Source organism: Columba livia, chromosome 26 (genome assembly GCF_036013475.1).
Source record: "Columba livia isolate bColLiv1 breed racing homer chromosome 26, bColLiv1.pat.W.v2, whole genome shotgun sequence".
In the NCBI taxonomy this organism is placed as follows: Eukaryota; Metazoa; Chordata; class Aves; order Columbiformes; family Columbidae; genus Columba; species Columba livia.
Genome location: NC_088627.1, coordinates 387,441 through 402,467, shown reverse-complemented (window position 1 = coordinate 402,467; position 15,027 = coordinate 387,441). Strand labels below are relative to the sequence as shown.

Genomic DNA, 15,027 nt, shown 5'->3' with positions numbered 1-15,027 from the left:
ACCCTGCACTGAAAAGCCCTCGTCCCTGTCCCGTGTGAAGAGCTCAGCCCGGGTTGTTCCCCGGCGCTCCTCATTTTGGGCTCTGAATTCCTGTTGCAATCCTGTTATCATCTCTGGTTAAGCAGGGTGGCAGAGGAAATGAGGCGATTCCTGTGTATTTTAGGTCTGCAGTGATGTGCCCCAACAAGCTCTGTTCAACCCCTTTGTTACCTTCAGAATGAAGCGTCCTGGGAGGGCTTTCCCGGGACGGTGGTGTCCCCGTCCCGAAGAGGCACTGGGCTCAGGCACATCGCGGGCGGGTCAGGGGAGTGACTCGCTTTCGTATTTAAAGCCAGCCCCATAAATCCCTGAATGACTTTCTCACAGGGCAGTAAACTCCTCAGAACAATCAATGCACATTAACAAAGCGCTGGGAAGCCAAGTTCATGGGGGGGAAGCACATACCATGAATCTTTCCCGTGTTGTACTGGGCAGGAACCTCCAACTCCCTTACTGTGTGTGACATACATAGAGGGGAAATACTGTTTAAAGCCATTCATAAGCTATTCTGGGTCTGCTGGAGCAGAAATGTCTAGCCCTGATTATTTTAAGGTATATTCAGAGGCTTACAAAAAGGGATTTTTCTTACATATGTCAGAGAATCACAGAATAATTTGGGGTTTGGTACCAGCAGTTTTAGGGGCTCCGTGGGATGCAATGGCGTTCAAAGGATGCCCATTCCCCAACTGGGAGCTCGTACTTGGTCCTCCCCACCTCCTGGGGCTCAGGGCACCAGGGGACAGGCCATTGCGTGACATCCTGGGCAAGAATGTACTGAAAAGACTTGCTTGCTTGTTTTTCTCCCTGCATGGCATCAAAATTACTTCTAAACTCACGGTATTAGTTTTACACCTTAAGGGGAGAATGGGCCCTTCTCTCCAACCCAGACTTCGGATGAGTTTCATACACCCTAATCTGCGCACAAGTTAAGCAATTAAGTAATTAAGTTATACACTTTCAGCTCTCTCCATAATGCTTATGGAGACAAAAAAAGCACAACAAGTCACCTCATACTGCAGTCGGCTCTCAGGTAACCACTGGGCTTGGAAACGAGCTCAGGCTCGAGCACGTCTCCGTGTTTCAGGTCAGGCCAGACCAATCCTGCCCTGGACCAGCATCGAGGCCCGAGCTCCAACCAGGACCTGCAGTCATCCCGTCGCGGCGCTGACGGGAGCTGGAGGTCCTGGTTGGGCTGGACGCCCCGTCGTGCCGGGAGCCGCACACACACAGAGCCAAGGCCTGGCCCAAAATAAGCCTGCAGTAAAAATAGACCAGACAGATGGAGGCACAGATTTACAGAAAGTGCACAGCAGGTCGGAAGCAGAGCTGAAATGTGAGCACGGGCAAGTAGCAGGTCCGAGATCCTCAGTTAATGCTTTTGCTTTGGCACTAAAACACAAACCATACACTTCAAATTGCTCGAGCCCAGATGCTCTGACCACCCTGAATTCAGAGCCCAGGAAGCTGCAAAGCCTGGTTTGGAGATGGCTCGTACAGCGCCACAATGGCTGGCACCAGCTGCAGCCCCAGAAATGCTTCTCCCAAGACCCAAAGCTCATTGGTATCCCCAGTTTTCAGGCTCCCATGACAATTTTCTCTGAAGCCGGGTGTCCTCTCCAGCCCCACAGCCTCCCCCGGGCTCCCACTCGTCACACTGAGCTTTGCCCAAAACATCTTTTAGAAATCAAGATATGTTGCCATTACATCATTAGTTGTAATAGCAGATAGTATCACTGGTAGACATCATTAATTATTAGACCAGCAATCATGCTAAGTATGCTTTGTGTTCATTACTACAGTGCTATGTTTGTGTTAGCATCATACTTATAAATAGTATTAATAGTAATTGCATCAATAATAACCCCACGGTTGTGAAATGTTTATCCAGCATCCATCTGCCCGGAGATCCACTGCGGCAGATAACACGGCAACCATCTGGCATCACGGGTGCGTTTGGCTCGTGCTCATCAGAGCGGCGGGTCGGGCCGCGTCTCCGTCCAGCGGCCCCCGCTGGTTCTGGTCACCCCAGCCTGCAGACGCTCCCGCAGACCGTGCTGGGAGCCCACGGGCAGAAGCTGGGAGCACCAGTGGCTAAAGCAGGAGGGTTTGTTACCACGGCCTGCAAAAGGGTGTGGGGAGAAGAATCTGCACAATGATGGTGAAATGAGGAGGGACACCTTTGCTGAGGACAGCAAAGAGAATTGGGGATGTCCGTCCTGAGAAGAGAAGCTCCGGGGAGACCTTATTGCAGCCTTTCAGTCTTAAAAGGGGTGATAAGAGAGATGGGGACAGACTTTTGAGGGAGATTCGGGCTGGACGTGAGGAAGGAACCGTTGTCCCTGAGCGGGAGAGCCTGGCCCGCCCAGCTGCGCAGAGACGGTCCTTGCACCAGCAGCTCCGGCGGCTTTGCCCATGGGGAAATCTAGAGCAGAACAGTTCCCTTCCAACACAACCAGGTGCTTCAGTGAAAACAGCAGGAATGAGCACCAGAAACCTTGTACTTACAAACCTCACGTGAGTTCCTTTATACCCCCTTTGGGGCTGGGGTGTTTTCACAAGTTTTTGGGGCTTCCACAAGAATTTCTGTTCAAAGTTTAAAAAGACCCTTTCTTTTCATATTAGAAACAGCATTTGAAGGAAAAAGGTTCACTCCAAGACAAATACCATTTAAATATTCCCATCAAACACAGAAAAAGTTCCAGGCAACCTGATATTTTTCTCGACAGAAAAGAGCAGTTTTGCCCACACCGTCTCTTTCCAGTGGGGATATCCGATGAAAGCGCCTCGTTCTCTGCCGCGTTCCTAAACGCAGCGTGTTCAGGAGAGCAGCAGCACGCGGCTCGTCCCGCTCACCAGACTCGCAAAGGTTCTCCAGATAAAATCGGGTGAAATAACCACACACGTGAAGACAGGAAAAAGTTTCAAACAAACTCTCCTTTTTTCGCTCCTCCCAGTTCAAGCTCTTCAAAGTTTCTCCTCTCATCGAGTTGAGTCATTAGTCCTCAGATAAGTGATGCTTGAGCCTTTGATTAAAATTACTGGGGAGCGTCTCTGCATGATTAAAGAGAGATAACATAATAAAAGGAAGAGGACTTTACACCATTATTATGTCAAATAAGTGCAATTCCCAACCTGAGAGCTGCATCAACTTGTCTAATGTAATAAATGCATCCCCTGTTGGAAATGTGTCAAATTAGACTTCAGGATGTCAGCCTTAGCTTTCAAAGGCCTGGGAGCTCTGCGGGCGCTCTGACTGCAAGCCTGACCCGACCGAGAGCAGGAAGGTGGTGCTGCCCCGTGGGAGGGGGCAGACAGACGTGCAGCTGTGTGGGGACAGAAGGAATCATAGAATGGTCTGGGTTGGGACCTCCCCAGCCCCCCCTGCCATGACAGGGACATCTTCACCAGCTCAGGGTGCTCGGAGCCCCGTCCAGCCTGGCCTGGGGTGTCTCAGGGATGGTTCATCCACCACCTCTCTCTTGGTCACACAGCAGGGGACACTCCTTTGTCTAGTGAAAAAGCATAATTTCCAGTCTTACCCAAAATAGAATCCGAAAAAGAGTCCAAAGGAATGTCTACCCAAGAATTCATTCCAGGAGGGCTACAGAGCTGGCTCCTTGACGTAGGCAAGCCAGGAGTCTGCTCTGCTCCTGAAGGAAGGATCATTCATTCCCTCCCCGTGCATCGTGTGGGGCTGCGTCCTCCAATTCAAGCAGCGAAGACACTTTACTGCTGGTAGCTTGTAAAAGCGCAGACAGATAGCTCACAGAAGCACCCTATTTGTGGCTTAAAATATACTAGTTTATCATGCAAATGATATGTCAACAGAATAGCTGTACTTGGCAATACTTCCCGGAGTAAATTAAGCAGTTAAACATGCCGTATGTAATATTAAGGAGGTTATGTGTTACATATAATAAGGAGAAGAAGCCGAGTTGTCAGGAAGCCAGGTTTCCTCAGAAATCAGAAATTCGACTCGAAGGGACTGCAGGATGGGGTTTGGGCACCATGGGGTCATGGTTCTGCCAAGACACGTCGCGGTGCCGCAGTCCCCATGGGTCCCACGGGTTTTACCGGTGAGACGGGTGGTCCGGTCTCGGCTCCCCGCTGGCGTTTCGGCACGTGCCGCGGCCTCGCTCGCGCATCCTCCACAGCTTGAGCGCCGCGCGTCTGGGAGCCGTTTGCAAGGGTAGAAATAATGCATGATCCAATCTTCCCGAGGCTGTTCGCTTCCTGGAGGGGGAAATACCAGGCAGGGGAAAAAACATAAAAGAAAGAAGAAAGAAAAAAATCTTGGGTTATTTCAGCTCCACAAATTGCTCCCTGAGGCAAGTGAATGTTGTAAAAAACATACACAAATATTCAGATTCAAGTTTAACCAAGTACCAGGACAATTGGATTTATTCGAGTGTCAGCGTCCCCCAAGCTTCCCTCGTTATTTCAGGCTCCTTTACATCAGCACACGTTTCGTGTTCTGCAGACACTCACCGTCCAACTTGGGTCCCGCGGGGGCTGCAGGCGTCAGACGAAGGCGTTCCTGCCCGCCCCGGCACCAGCTCCTTGCACTCCAGCCACAGCTACAATCCGCTTGTTCACAGAAGCAATGCTTGGCCTTAGGGTGTTGTTTTAAAGGGGTGCAATGGAGTGAGACCTGGAGACGAGTGCTCGTCCATCCCAGCTCCCGCCAGACCCCCTTCCCCAGCCCCTCCGGCCTCCCCAGGCCCCCGGCCCCTTTGGCACCCGCTGTCTCCCTGGACACCTAATTTTGAAGGGGAAGCTCTTTGTCTCACCTCTGCTCCAGATTTCAGGACCGCTGTGAGCCTCCAGGCTAACATTCTTCACACATGCTGAAAATTCCTCCCTCCCTCCGCGTACATGTGCGTGCGTTCCCTGTGCGCTGGGTCTGCTTCCCCAGGGCCCCACGGGCCTGGAAGATTATAACATTTCAGTAAAGTAGGTGTTTCTTAGGCACTTTCTACCATTCATGGCCCTGTTTCAAGCCCTGCGGGGAGCACAGTGGGGTGCATCACACAGCTCTGGGAAAGAAAAAGATGTTTTTGAGTAACATGCTTCCAAAACATGCAGTGAGGAGCAATCCAGCAATCCAAACCATTTCCTCCGCTGTTAAAACCAGCACCCTGCTCCTGCTCCTGCTCCTGCTCCTGCTCCTGCTCCTGCTCCTGGGCTGTCCTGGCAAACCACCCAGAGCTTGCGCAGCTCTGCCCGCTCTGAGGCGTCTCCAGCACCAGTCCCGCTTCCCCGCGGGTATAATGGCGCCATCATCCAGCTATTACCCTCTCTTTGCTAAATTAAGCAGATCATGCTCCTTGATTTGCTCTCCAAAGGTGTGATTTGCCATTCATTAGTCTGTTTCTGCCTCTTCTTTGAATCTCCTCCAACATTTCCAGACCCTTTTTGAACTGCAGGTGCTGTGCCAAGTACAGGGGACGTAGCCTCCCTGCACCAGAGTGGCCAGAGGACCACGAGCTGCTCCTCAGTGACCCGCTGTGTCCCCAGGGCTTTCCCAAGCCAGCGCTCACCCCGTCCTGCAGGTGTTCTCTGCATTCCCCGCTCCTCAGCGGTGCTTCCTCCCCCAGCTTTACCCATTCGGGAGTTTTACGTGTTTTTAAGTGAACCACCCCTCTGTCTCCACTGTCAGTGCAGAGAAACGCGCACTGTCCCACGCTAAGGGCAATCAGAGGTGTCATTAATAACTCATGCTCTGGAGGTGCCTTCACCCCTCCCAGGACTAGGACTGGACCCCACACACCTTGAGACGGCTTCAGTTAAGAGGGATGAATGGCGCGACATCTGACCACACCAAAATACCGTGTTTGCTTGACCCAGGGTTGCCAAGAAAACCCGAGGCTCTGTATCACTAAAACTGGGGCTCTTCTTCCCCAGTCTTTGTGTCACTTTCAGCATTTATCAACGAGGATTTAATAGATTCTTCCCTTTTTTTTCTTTCCCCTTAGCTCATTGATGGAGACATTAAACGGGATAGGGTCAAGACCAGCCATTTCGCGTCTCCACAAGAAACAAAGCTGTTTGATGTGGAATTTCCCTGCTTGGAAACCAATTACCAACCCTGTTCATTCGATGTGCTGATTTTGGATGGCTCCACTTCATCCATTATGATGTCCTGTGATCCGAAGCCAAATGCTTTTGAGAAGTTTGACCAATTTAATAATAAGTAGGAGGGTAATAGCTGGACCTCCCCCAGGCTGATGCGTTCGGAGGGCACAAAGGATCATCGTGACCAGGGGTCTGACCCCCTGAGTGACACCGGCTACAATCATTCATCCATTAGGCTCCTTTGAAGGTCCCAACGATAACTCTTGGAGGTCCAGCCCTTGCACAGCTCCCCTGGCTGTCCACGAGCCTCAGGAGGGTGCTGGGGGCCGGGAGGGAAGGATCCAGGTGCAGCTGTGCTCAGCTTTCCTGCCCGCGTTGACCCAGCAGCTGCCTCCCAAAAGGATTCCTGTTTCCATGCTGCTAATTTTAGGTCTCTGCTTTCCAACACCCACAGACTTGGAGACACAGCCCGCTGCCTCGCAGCAGCTTAAATGCTTTCTAATGGCCTCGACCCAGAGATTTACACTGAGCCAACTCGCTTTGAAACCCATCCATAAAAACGCCTTCTGCAAACAGATTTGTTTCATTATCGTTGGGCCTGGAAAGTGCCTGAAGTAACAAACAACTTCAAACTCCTTCAAATTTATTGCGGCACAAGGTTTGCACTTCATTTAAATATTGGGTACCTGGGTGCACGTCTGATGGGGGGACAGGCAGGAGGGGGATGGAGAGCCCTGGTGCAATGTATCCATGATTATGGTGCAATAAATATTGGATGGAGGATCTATGATAACATCTATTACGGCTTTATGAAATATAGATGGGGTCTGAATACATATTGCCTCCTGAACAGCTCGTTCCAGAGATGTTTAATGAAAGACATCTGTCGTTTTATCCTTGAATCTACATGCAGGCGAAGTACAGTCTCCATCCTTGCTGTAATCTCAGTAAGGGCTTCCAGAGCTATTAGGAGCGGCATGAAAAGCTCGGGCTCACCGATCACAAGGAGCAAGGGGAGCAAGACATGGGCTGTTTTATATATGGAGTCTTTCATTTTGGAAATGAATTAACTTTGTGCTCCTCCGAAATCAATCCCCGCACAGACAACTGGCTTTAACGGGACCAATAAAAGACTGCGCAGGTTGCCGCAGCAGAACGGTGGGACAGAATGGGGACTCCGGGAAGATCAGCTCATCCCTGGCACTTTTAGCCCTGATCGTGCACTTCTCACTATTTATCCCCGTGTGCAGCTCTGGGGCACAAAACTCCTCCCCTGCGTCATCCGAACACACTCATCCATCATGCACATTCACCCCAAATGCCCGACATTTCCAAATGAATGACGCCCAGTGTTGTTCCTCCCCTCGTAAGGGCTCTCCAGGTTCTTGGAAACCGGCCACCGTGTGTTTTTATTTCCAGACTAGCAATCCTAGACATTCGCTGGTGCTGCATAATAGGATGGAGCCAATGGGGCATCAACAACCAGCCTTCGTGGCCTGGGCAAACCTGCAAAGCTGATTTCAGTCCATGCAACCCCAGGCTGTGACCGCAAAGCTGGTCCTTGGCGCAGCCTGTCAGCGTCCTCCCATCCCCCCGCTCCCGCACACACCTTCGGCGAATCCTTTCGCCTCAGGTCTTCACCAGACTGGATAAACTTTGCCAGCCCAGGGACCGCCACATGGAGCCTCCCCAGCTGTCTCCCCAAGTACAAGAACCTAATGAAACCTCATTTCCCGATGGTTATTTGCTCCGCGCGCAGGATCCTTCCACTGAACCATGAGCAACGGGGGCAACATCAAAAGAGAAATCAGGAATGAATGTGGTATCTCAGATACACAATTTTTGCAGCATCTCCTGAGATCAGTAGCTGATTACAAGCAACATTTTCCCCCACCATGAACCAACTTGTCCACCCAGCAGCAGCCGGAGTCACCGAGGAGCAACCCAACACCTCTCCCACTACTTGTTGCCACGCAGGAGGCTCTCCTGTATGTACAAAACCAACACACGGCTCCCCTGCGTGCTGAACTAACGAGGGGTGCGACTCTGTTCCTCTTTACTTGCTCATCAGGAGGAACCCCAGCGCGGGCGCCACCTCTGCTCCCCGTGCAGGGAAGCGTCTCTGCACCCGGGCGCGAGAACAACGGCACCGTGCTGCAAAAACAGTGCCAGAGCTGTTTCTCCATCCTGTCCCTTTGCACTCCTGCGATTTCCCTCTAGATGGGCTGTGAGGCAGGAGCAACATCTCAGTCTATGTTGGTACAGAGGTCAGCCCTGAGAATACCTTAAGAAAGGTGCAAGGGTAAAATAAACACAGGTGGTAGATGATCCGCCTCTGTTGGGATTTTTTTTAGTCTCATTTCCTAGTCTAAAATGTGTATCTTCCTTTAGTGAAAACTCGGCTTAGCATTATAAGCTTAGCTTCTTGAGAAATCGGCTCATTTTTAGCACTATTATTTTGTGAAAATGCAAGTAAGATCTTGCCTGTTCCAGTAAATTACACCACTGCCCAGTTCAGGTTCCAAACCAAATCAGCGAACGCCCCGGAAGCCCCTGTGTGGACAATTTCTTACTATGGTAACTTAAATGGGGTATTAAACAGCATCTTTAGCTAAATCAATGCAAGTTTGAATAGTAGCATAAGAAGAACAAACACATCCTCTTCCTGACCATTTATCCACTCCCCAGATCCCTTCCCCATCTGCAGTTCGGGAGCCAAGCACCCCGGGCTCTGAGCAGCACCGGACGAACTGCAGGTTCAACGCTGATCGCAGCAGGGCTGGCGCTGCCCCTTCCCCTTCCCAAGGCTGGTCCTTCGGCTCAACCCGTCTCTGCCTGGTCTCAGATGAAGGTTTTCTGTTTGAGCATGCACACCATAGAGACAGCAGCCAAAACCCAACCCTTCGTCCTTTCCCATCCCACCCTCCTTCACCTACCATGTCCCGCAGCAGCGTATTTCTTCTACCTCCCCCCCGTCAACCCTTTTTCAACAGCATTTCCCTTCCTGCTGTCAAATGGACGCTTAGGAGCACGGAGACAGTAAAACATTGCTCTAATGTCCCTTGCTGATGCATAGTCTCCTCCCATTATTGGTCTAACACCATCAGGTTATGCGCTGTTAATAGCCTTTCCACTTGTTTATGGCTTCTCTGGCATGGTTCCTGGATCTAGTGCCGCTGTTTTACTTCCCCTCGCTGCTTCGGGGCAACCTCCCCTCGAGCAGCGGGACGCGCGTGTCGGTGTGTGGTGGTGATTCGGCACGCGGGGCTGGGGAGCACCGCCAGCAACCGGCACATCACACACACGTCAGCACAGAGCCAGGGACCCCCAGAGCCAGGGACCCCCGGAGCCAGCGACCCCCAGAGCCAGGGACCCCCCCAGAGCCAGCGACCCCCCAGAGCCAGGGACCCCCGGAGCCAGGGACCCCCCAGAGCCAGGGACCCCCCAGAGCTAGGGATCCCCAGAGCCAGCGACCCTCGTCTCAGGTGGGTGAGGGGAAAGGGGTTTTTACTTTTTTCTGTGAAGTGAGTGAATAATTCAGAGGCAAACCATTGACATGATAAATTCCTCCCTTTCTCCTCTTTTGTGAATCGACAACGAACAACTTTCCAATTCTTCCCCTCTGCATTTTCATTATCCGGAATTATTCACTAAACAATGGCTTGGAATAGTTCTGGGAACGAATTCCCCGCTGGGGACGCCGGCGCTGACGTCAGTGGAGTCAGCGCCAGCGGGAGCTCTGGTTCGGAGGCGACGGGCCGCCCACGAGCCTCGAGCCTCTCATCGCGGGGTTCGGGGTCTGGATTTTGAACCGTGCTGATCAGCCGTGGCGGAGCAGAGGGGCTGGACGGGCCCATTTGCTCTTCCGTGAGATGAGCCGAGCTCCGCAGATCGGGTTTTCCACCCTGAACGCTCATGTTTACAAATGAACGGGGGTTGAAATTGCTGGGATGCGATGACAGGTCGCCCCGGCGCCTCCAGCAGACACTGTGCCTGCAGGTTTCATTGCAGCCCCGCAGGACGAACTGAGCGCGAGCGGAGTGGGATTTCTACACTTCCATTTCGGCTGCTGCAATGAGCCCTGCTCTTTGCAGGAGCGCCGCGGAGAGCTCTGGGCACACCGGCAGCTCCTGCCTTCGCTATCCACGGCAAGCGGAAGAAAACAACGCACCGTTTGCTTTTTAATTCCATGGGAAATTTTGCAAGAGGCTTCCGCTCGGCTCTGCACTTCATTTATTGCTTTACAGACTGACCCAAGCCCCATGTGAACAGCTGAATATCCTCAGCATACCTCAGCTCTGACTCAGAAAGTCCTTGATGTTTGTCTGCCTGCAGTTTCCAATAACTTAAAGCTGGCTGACCTAAAATACCAAATTCCGAGGGAGCTCTCTGGCTGATGACTCCCGATACCTGACAGCAATTGTCTGGGGTGTATTCTCTGTACTTATTTATTGTAAATGAGACACCTGACACCATGAGATCATAAGCAATTTCCAGCTCTCTCCAAATCACCGGTAGGGTTCCAGTTCTGAGCCTCAAAACATCATCAATCTGCTGCAAAACTTTCTGTGCTGATTGCCAGTAATTTGCAGCACATCACTTGGAGGGACAGAATTGCCCGCAGACCCCCCTTCATCTCCCGGTGAGATCAGCCTGTGCTGGGCAGGCCAGCCCGGCTGTCCCGGACGCAGAAACTACACAACTGGGAATCTGGCTCTCTGTTCTTCAAAACGCTTTAGGCCAGTGGCAAAACACAAGTGTCATATCCCTATTGCCAGTTTTGCCTTGGGAAGGATATTAACCTCTTCGGTCATTTCTCTGATTCAGTGTCTGCTTTTCCTGCGTCATATCCCTGCATTTGGATTTAATTCCTTCACCATCGCAGACCTATCTGTCTGCAGAGCTGACAAAACCATTTCCCAACAGGTGACAATGTTTCATAAACGCAAATCTGCTTTCTGCAAAAAGAGACCCTCGAGATCATCGAGTCCACCCATAACCTACCCTGTCCCTGCCCCATGTCCTGAGAACCTCATGTCCGTCTGTCCAACCCTCCAGGGCTGGTGACTCCAGCACTGCCCTGGGCAGCCTGTTCCAATGCCCTACAGCCCTTTGGGGAAGGAATTATCCCAAATTTCCAACGTAAATCCCTTTTTCCAGCCCCTCACCAGCTCTGTGCGCTTCTCTGAACTCGCTCCAGCACCTCAAGGGCTCTTGGCATGAGGGGCCCAAAATCAGCCCCGGCGCCGCGGTGAGAACAGGTGAGCAAGGCCTGCAGACGCCCCGCTGCTCCCTCCAGCAGCCGTTCTGCGCTTCGGAGGAACAAATCCCTGCACAGCTGGAGAGAACAAAATTCATTATAAAAATCAAGGGAAATGAGGAGTGTTTTTCTCTCTTATGAAGGTCACTAAAAAGAGAAGCATCACATGGGGTCTCTGGGAGGCCAGTAATGCAAACAGTCAGCGGACAGAGGGCATCTTCTATTAATGAAGGTGTCTTGCCAAAATACACAGGCATCATATAAATTATTAGATAATGAAATTCCAGTTAATTTGCTGCCTGGTCAGCCACAGCCCTCCCGCCATGCTCCTGAGCCCAGCCAATAACATTAGGAAAGAATTACATTGGTGTTATGGCAGCTGGTCGACTTGGTTCAGAAAACGGCACCTTCTCCAGATGTGGGGGCGAATGCTGCTGCCCCACGGTCTCCTCCACCGGGTCTGCACCAGTGCTGTCCCACGGCACAATGCGCGTCCACGGCTGCAATGCAAAGCCAGGAGCAGGATTCACTGCCTTATTTCAGAGGTTAGCTTGGAGGGTCTCTCTTGCCCAGGGCCTCGAGGGAGCTGCTGATGTGCAAAGTCTGCAGCTGCTGGAAGTGGGCGCCTTCTCAGCTGGCTTTAGGGCTGCAAGAAGAAAAAAGGCCAGAAAAATCCAAGGCAATTCAGTTTTCCTCCATCTCCCTGCCCTAACCCGCAGCTCCGGGCTCCAGTGCACCCATTGCATCTCAACCAGTGTTGAGCAGCCAGCAGCAGCTGCCCAGGGAAGGACACAAGAAGGGGATGACTATATAGGAGCTCTTTCCCAGTTGCAGCTTTGCAGTGACCAGCCCTGGATGGGTCCTTCTGCCCAGCTGCTCTCACAGTCCCCGCCGTGCCCGTGGCTCTGCCCTCCATCTTGCGGGGGTTCCGGACAAGAACAGGGGGTGTTAGTGGCACCTGGAGGGGACCCCAGGGGACAGGGAGGTGACAACCACCCCCTTTGATCTAGTGACGCCTCGATCCCATGTGCAGAGAGACCCAAGTGGGGCAAGGCTGGGGCATCTTTCCCTTCAAAACAAGACTGCAGTGACTGCAAGTAAATACAAGGTGCAGGACCAGGTCTTGCACCTACAACCGGGAGCGGGTTTCAAGTACAAACCCCATAATAACTCCTTCCCATTACCCTTCAGCCTCTGCCGCTCTGAACTATTGGCACTTCATAGCACCAAATATTCAGCATGCTCTGTGTAATTTTAAAACCATTATGTAAGCTGCTCTCCCCACATCTCTCGGTGTCTCCAATTGGTGTGTCAGAATGTAATTAGCTTTTGATGGGATGTTAAGATTTCTTGAGCTCCTGTGGAGAGGCAGCATGGGGAGAGGCAAGGCAGCGGATTGTGATTGTCACTCCCCATGGTAAGTGCTCGAAGACCCTGGAAGACTCATTTACAAAAATATAAAATAAAATAAATAAAAAATCCCAAAGCAACAGCCCCAGTAGGCTCCAGCTTAATTGACTGAAATCACTGGGATATTTTTTTTTACCTCTGTGCTTTCTCCTGCTTGGAGGAAAATGAAGATTAACTGTGTCATGACCAAGAGAAGAGTGCAATGGTCGGGGCTCCATTGCAAACCAGCTCCTCGAGAGGCTGGGAAAACCCCATCTGAGCCATTCACTCGCGTGGTTCTGCCCAAGGTCACGCTGCAGGCTTCTTGTAGAGATCAGGACGAGATCAGCTCCAGGTCCCTCAGGCGCCCCATCACACTTGTGCTCCGTGCACCAAGACACGGGGTCTTTCCCCAGGGAGCAGCCTCCCCCAGCATGGCCAGACGCTTCAGCATCCCTCTGCCATCCCGTAGTCCTCCTGCAGCCCTGGCTGCGGGATCCCAGCAGGTGAGAGAGCACGCAGGGGTTCTGCAAGAGGATGCCAGTCCTTTTCCAGGTAAACCGTGTGGGAGGTGGGTGTTTCAGGGGTTATGCCCCCCAGACTTAGATTCTGCAATGTAGAAAACTATCGTGAAGCTTTTACAAGAACAAATGCAAGTTGGTGTCACTTTTCCAGCCTCACAGAGATGCTGGAGAGCTGCAGGACCTGCGCCCTAATGATCCATGTAGGCAATACCACATTTCTAGAGCCTTCTCTGCCCCACTAACTGAGCCCCGGGTGGTGTAAAACACACTGGCAGTTCCCCCCGAGCAACTTTTCTGCCGTCTGGCCAGGTCTGAACTGCCACAAGAACATCTGCCCCGGCACACACACCACATCCGGCATTTACGTCCCTGCTGTTGGCGCTCATGTCACAGAGCAGTACCTACACGCCAGCCCTGGCCCAAAGCCACGTCGGATGCTTCTCATCAGCTCGCCAGGCTCTGGATGGGGTCGCTGTGGTCGGAGCCTCCACAGCGCAGGGACACGCAGCGACTCCTCCAGGATGCTCGAGCTCTCGTGCCTTCAGATCAGCACATAAACACTTTGCTAAACTGCCACAAACTCCCTGCAAACGCACATGGCCTGATATTAATGCACCTCTGGCTCTGAATTAGTTGATTATGTGAAACACAGACACATCCAATACAATAACGAGCCATTCCCATCAAATGCCAATTCAACTGGATAATGGGCCATATTGATTGCTTTGAGGGCCAGACCAATTTCACTTGTCCTTTTAATGATTATTATATTATCTATATTATTTCTGCTCAGCAAAATTAATTCCTCTCTCCCCATCCCTGTCCTGCTGGATGCGATTCCATTCAAATCTCCATTACTGCTCAGACAGAAGCTAAGGAGGCTTCTGCAAGGATGGGACTTAATTCACTTCTAAAGTGTTGTCAGGCAATTTGAGGTTTTTTTCCTCTAATGCTGCCACTGGCATTAACAGAAAGAAAACAATAAATGTATCTGGTCACATAAGTAGTCAGCTTCCCGTTTCATAGCTCTGCTGACATTTCTGTCTCCGGCCTGGACAGTAATGCATTCCATTTTAATTTTAGCAAATGCTTGCTTTATTATCAGAGACATTTTTCATTTGTACTTGTTTGCATCTCCCTTAAAATTCAATATTTCATTTGGGGATGCAGGGTTATTGCCTCCTCCTCAAAATAAAGTGTATGTGGCACAAGGATATTTCACATTATCTTCTGCAGTTTCCCCCGCTCAGGAGCAGCAATCGCATTTCCAGCTGGACTCAGCTCCGGTCTGTGCGCCCCGAGGGGACCCAGTCAGCTCCAGTCTGTGCGCCCCGAGGGGACCCAGTCAGCTCCGGTCTGTGCACCCTGAGGGGACCCAGTCAGCTCCAGTCTGTGCGCCCCGAGGGGACCCAGTCAGCTCCAGTCTGTGCGCCCTGAGGGGACCCAGTCAGCTCCGGTCTGTGCACCCTGAGGGGACCCAGTCAGCTCCAGTCTGTGCGCCCCGAGGGGACCCAGTCAGCTCCGGTCTGTGCGCCCTGAGGGGACCCAGTCAGCTCCGGTCTGTGCGCCCCGAGGGGACCCAGTCAGCTCCAGTCTGTGCGCCCCGAGGGGACCCAGTCAGCTCCGGTCTGTGCGCCCTGCATGGTGCGTCTGGCCAGATCACCGTGGGGAGAACACGGACTTCTCGGGGCTGCCCTGCGCAAGGTCGCCTACAGAAAGGCCGGAAAACCCAAAAATCTG

General features: G+C 52.0%; 1 long non-coding RNA gene across 5 annotated transcripts in view; it reads right to left on the bottom strand.

Annotated features, from left to right (window-relative positions):
• Nucleotides 1–15,027, bottom strand: part of LOC110364142 (uncharacterized) — a 38,205-nt gene that overhangs the window by 15,073 nt on the left and 8,105 nt on the right. For 2 of the 5 annotated variants that reach the window (XR_010468115.1, XR_010468116.1), the window contains exons 3-7: nucleotides 11,738–12,020; nucleotides 11,283–11,452; nucleotides 4,830–5,075; nucleotides 4,426–4,651; nucleotides 211–4,272 (exon numbers count right to left, since the gene is read on the bottom strand). This is a non-coding gene — a long non-coding RNA (uncharacterized LOC110364142). Of the gene's footprint in view, nucleotides 1–210; nucleotides 4,273–4,425; nucleotides 4,652–4,829; nucleotides 5,076–9,046; nucleotides 9,473–11,282; nucleotides 11,453–11,737; nucleotides 12,021–15,027 lie in introns of those variants that run through there. The other 3 variants (XR_010468117.1, XR_010468118.1, XR_010468119.1) reach the window with 3 other exon arrangements.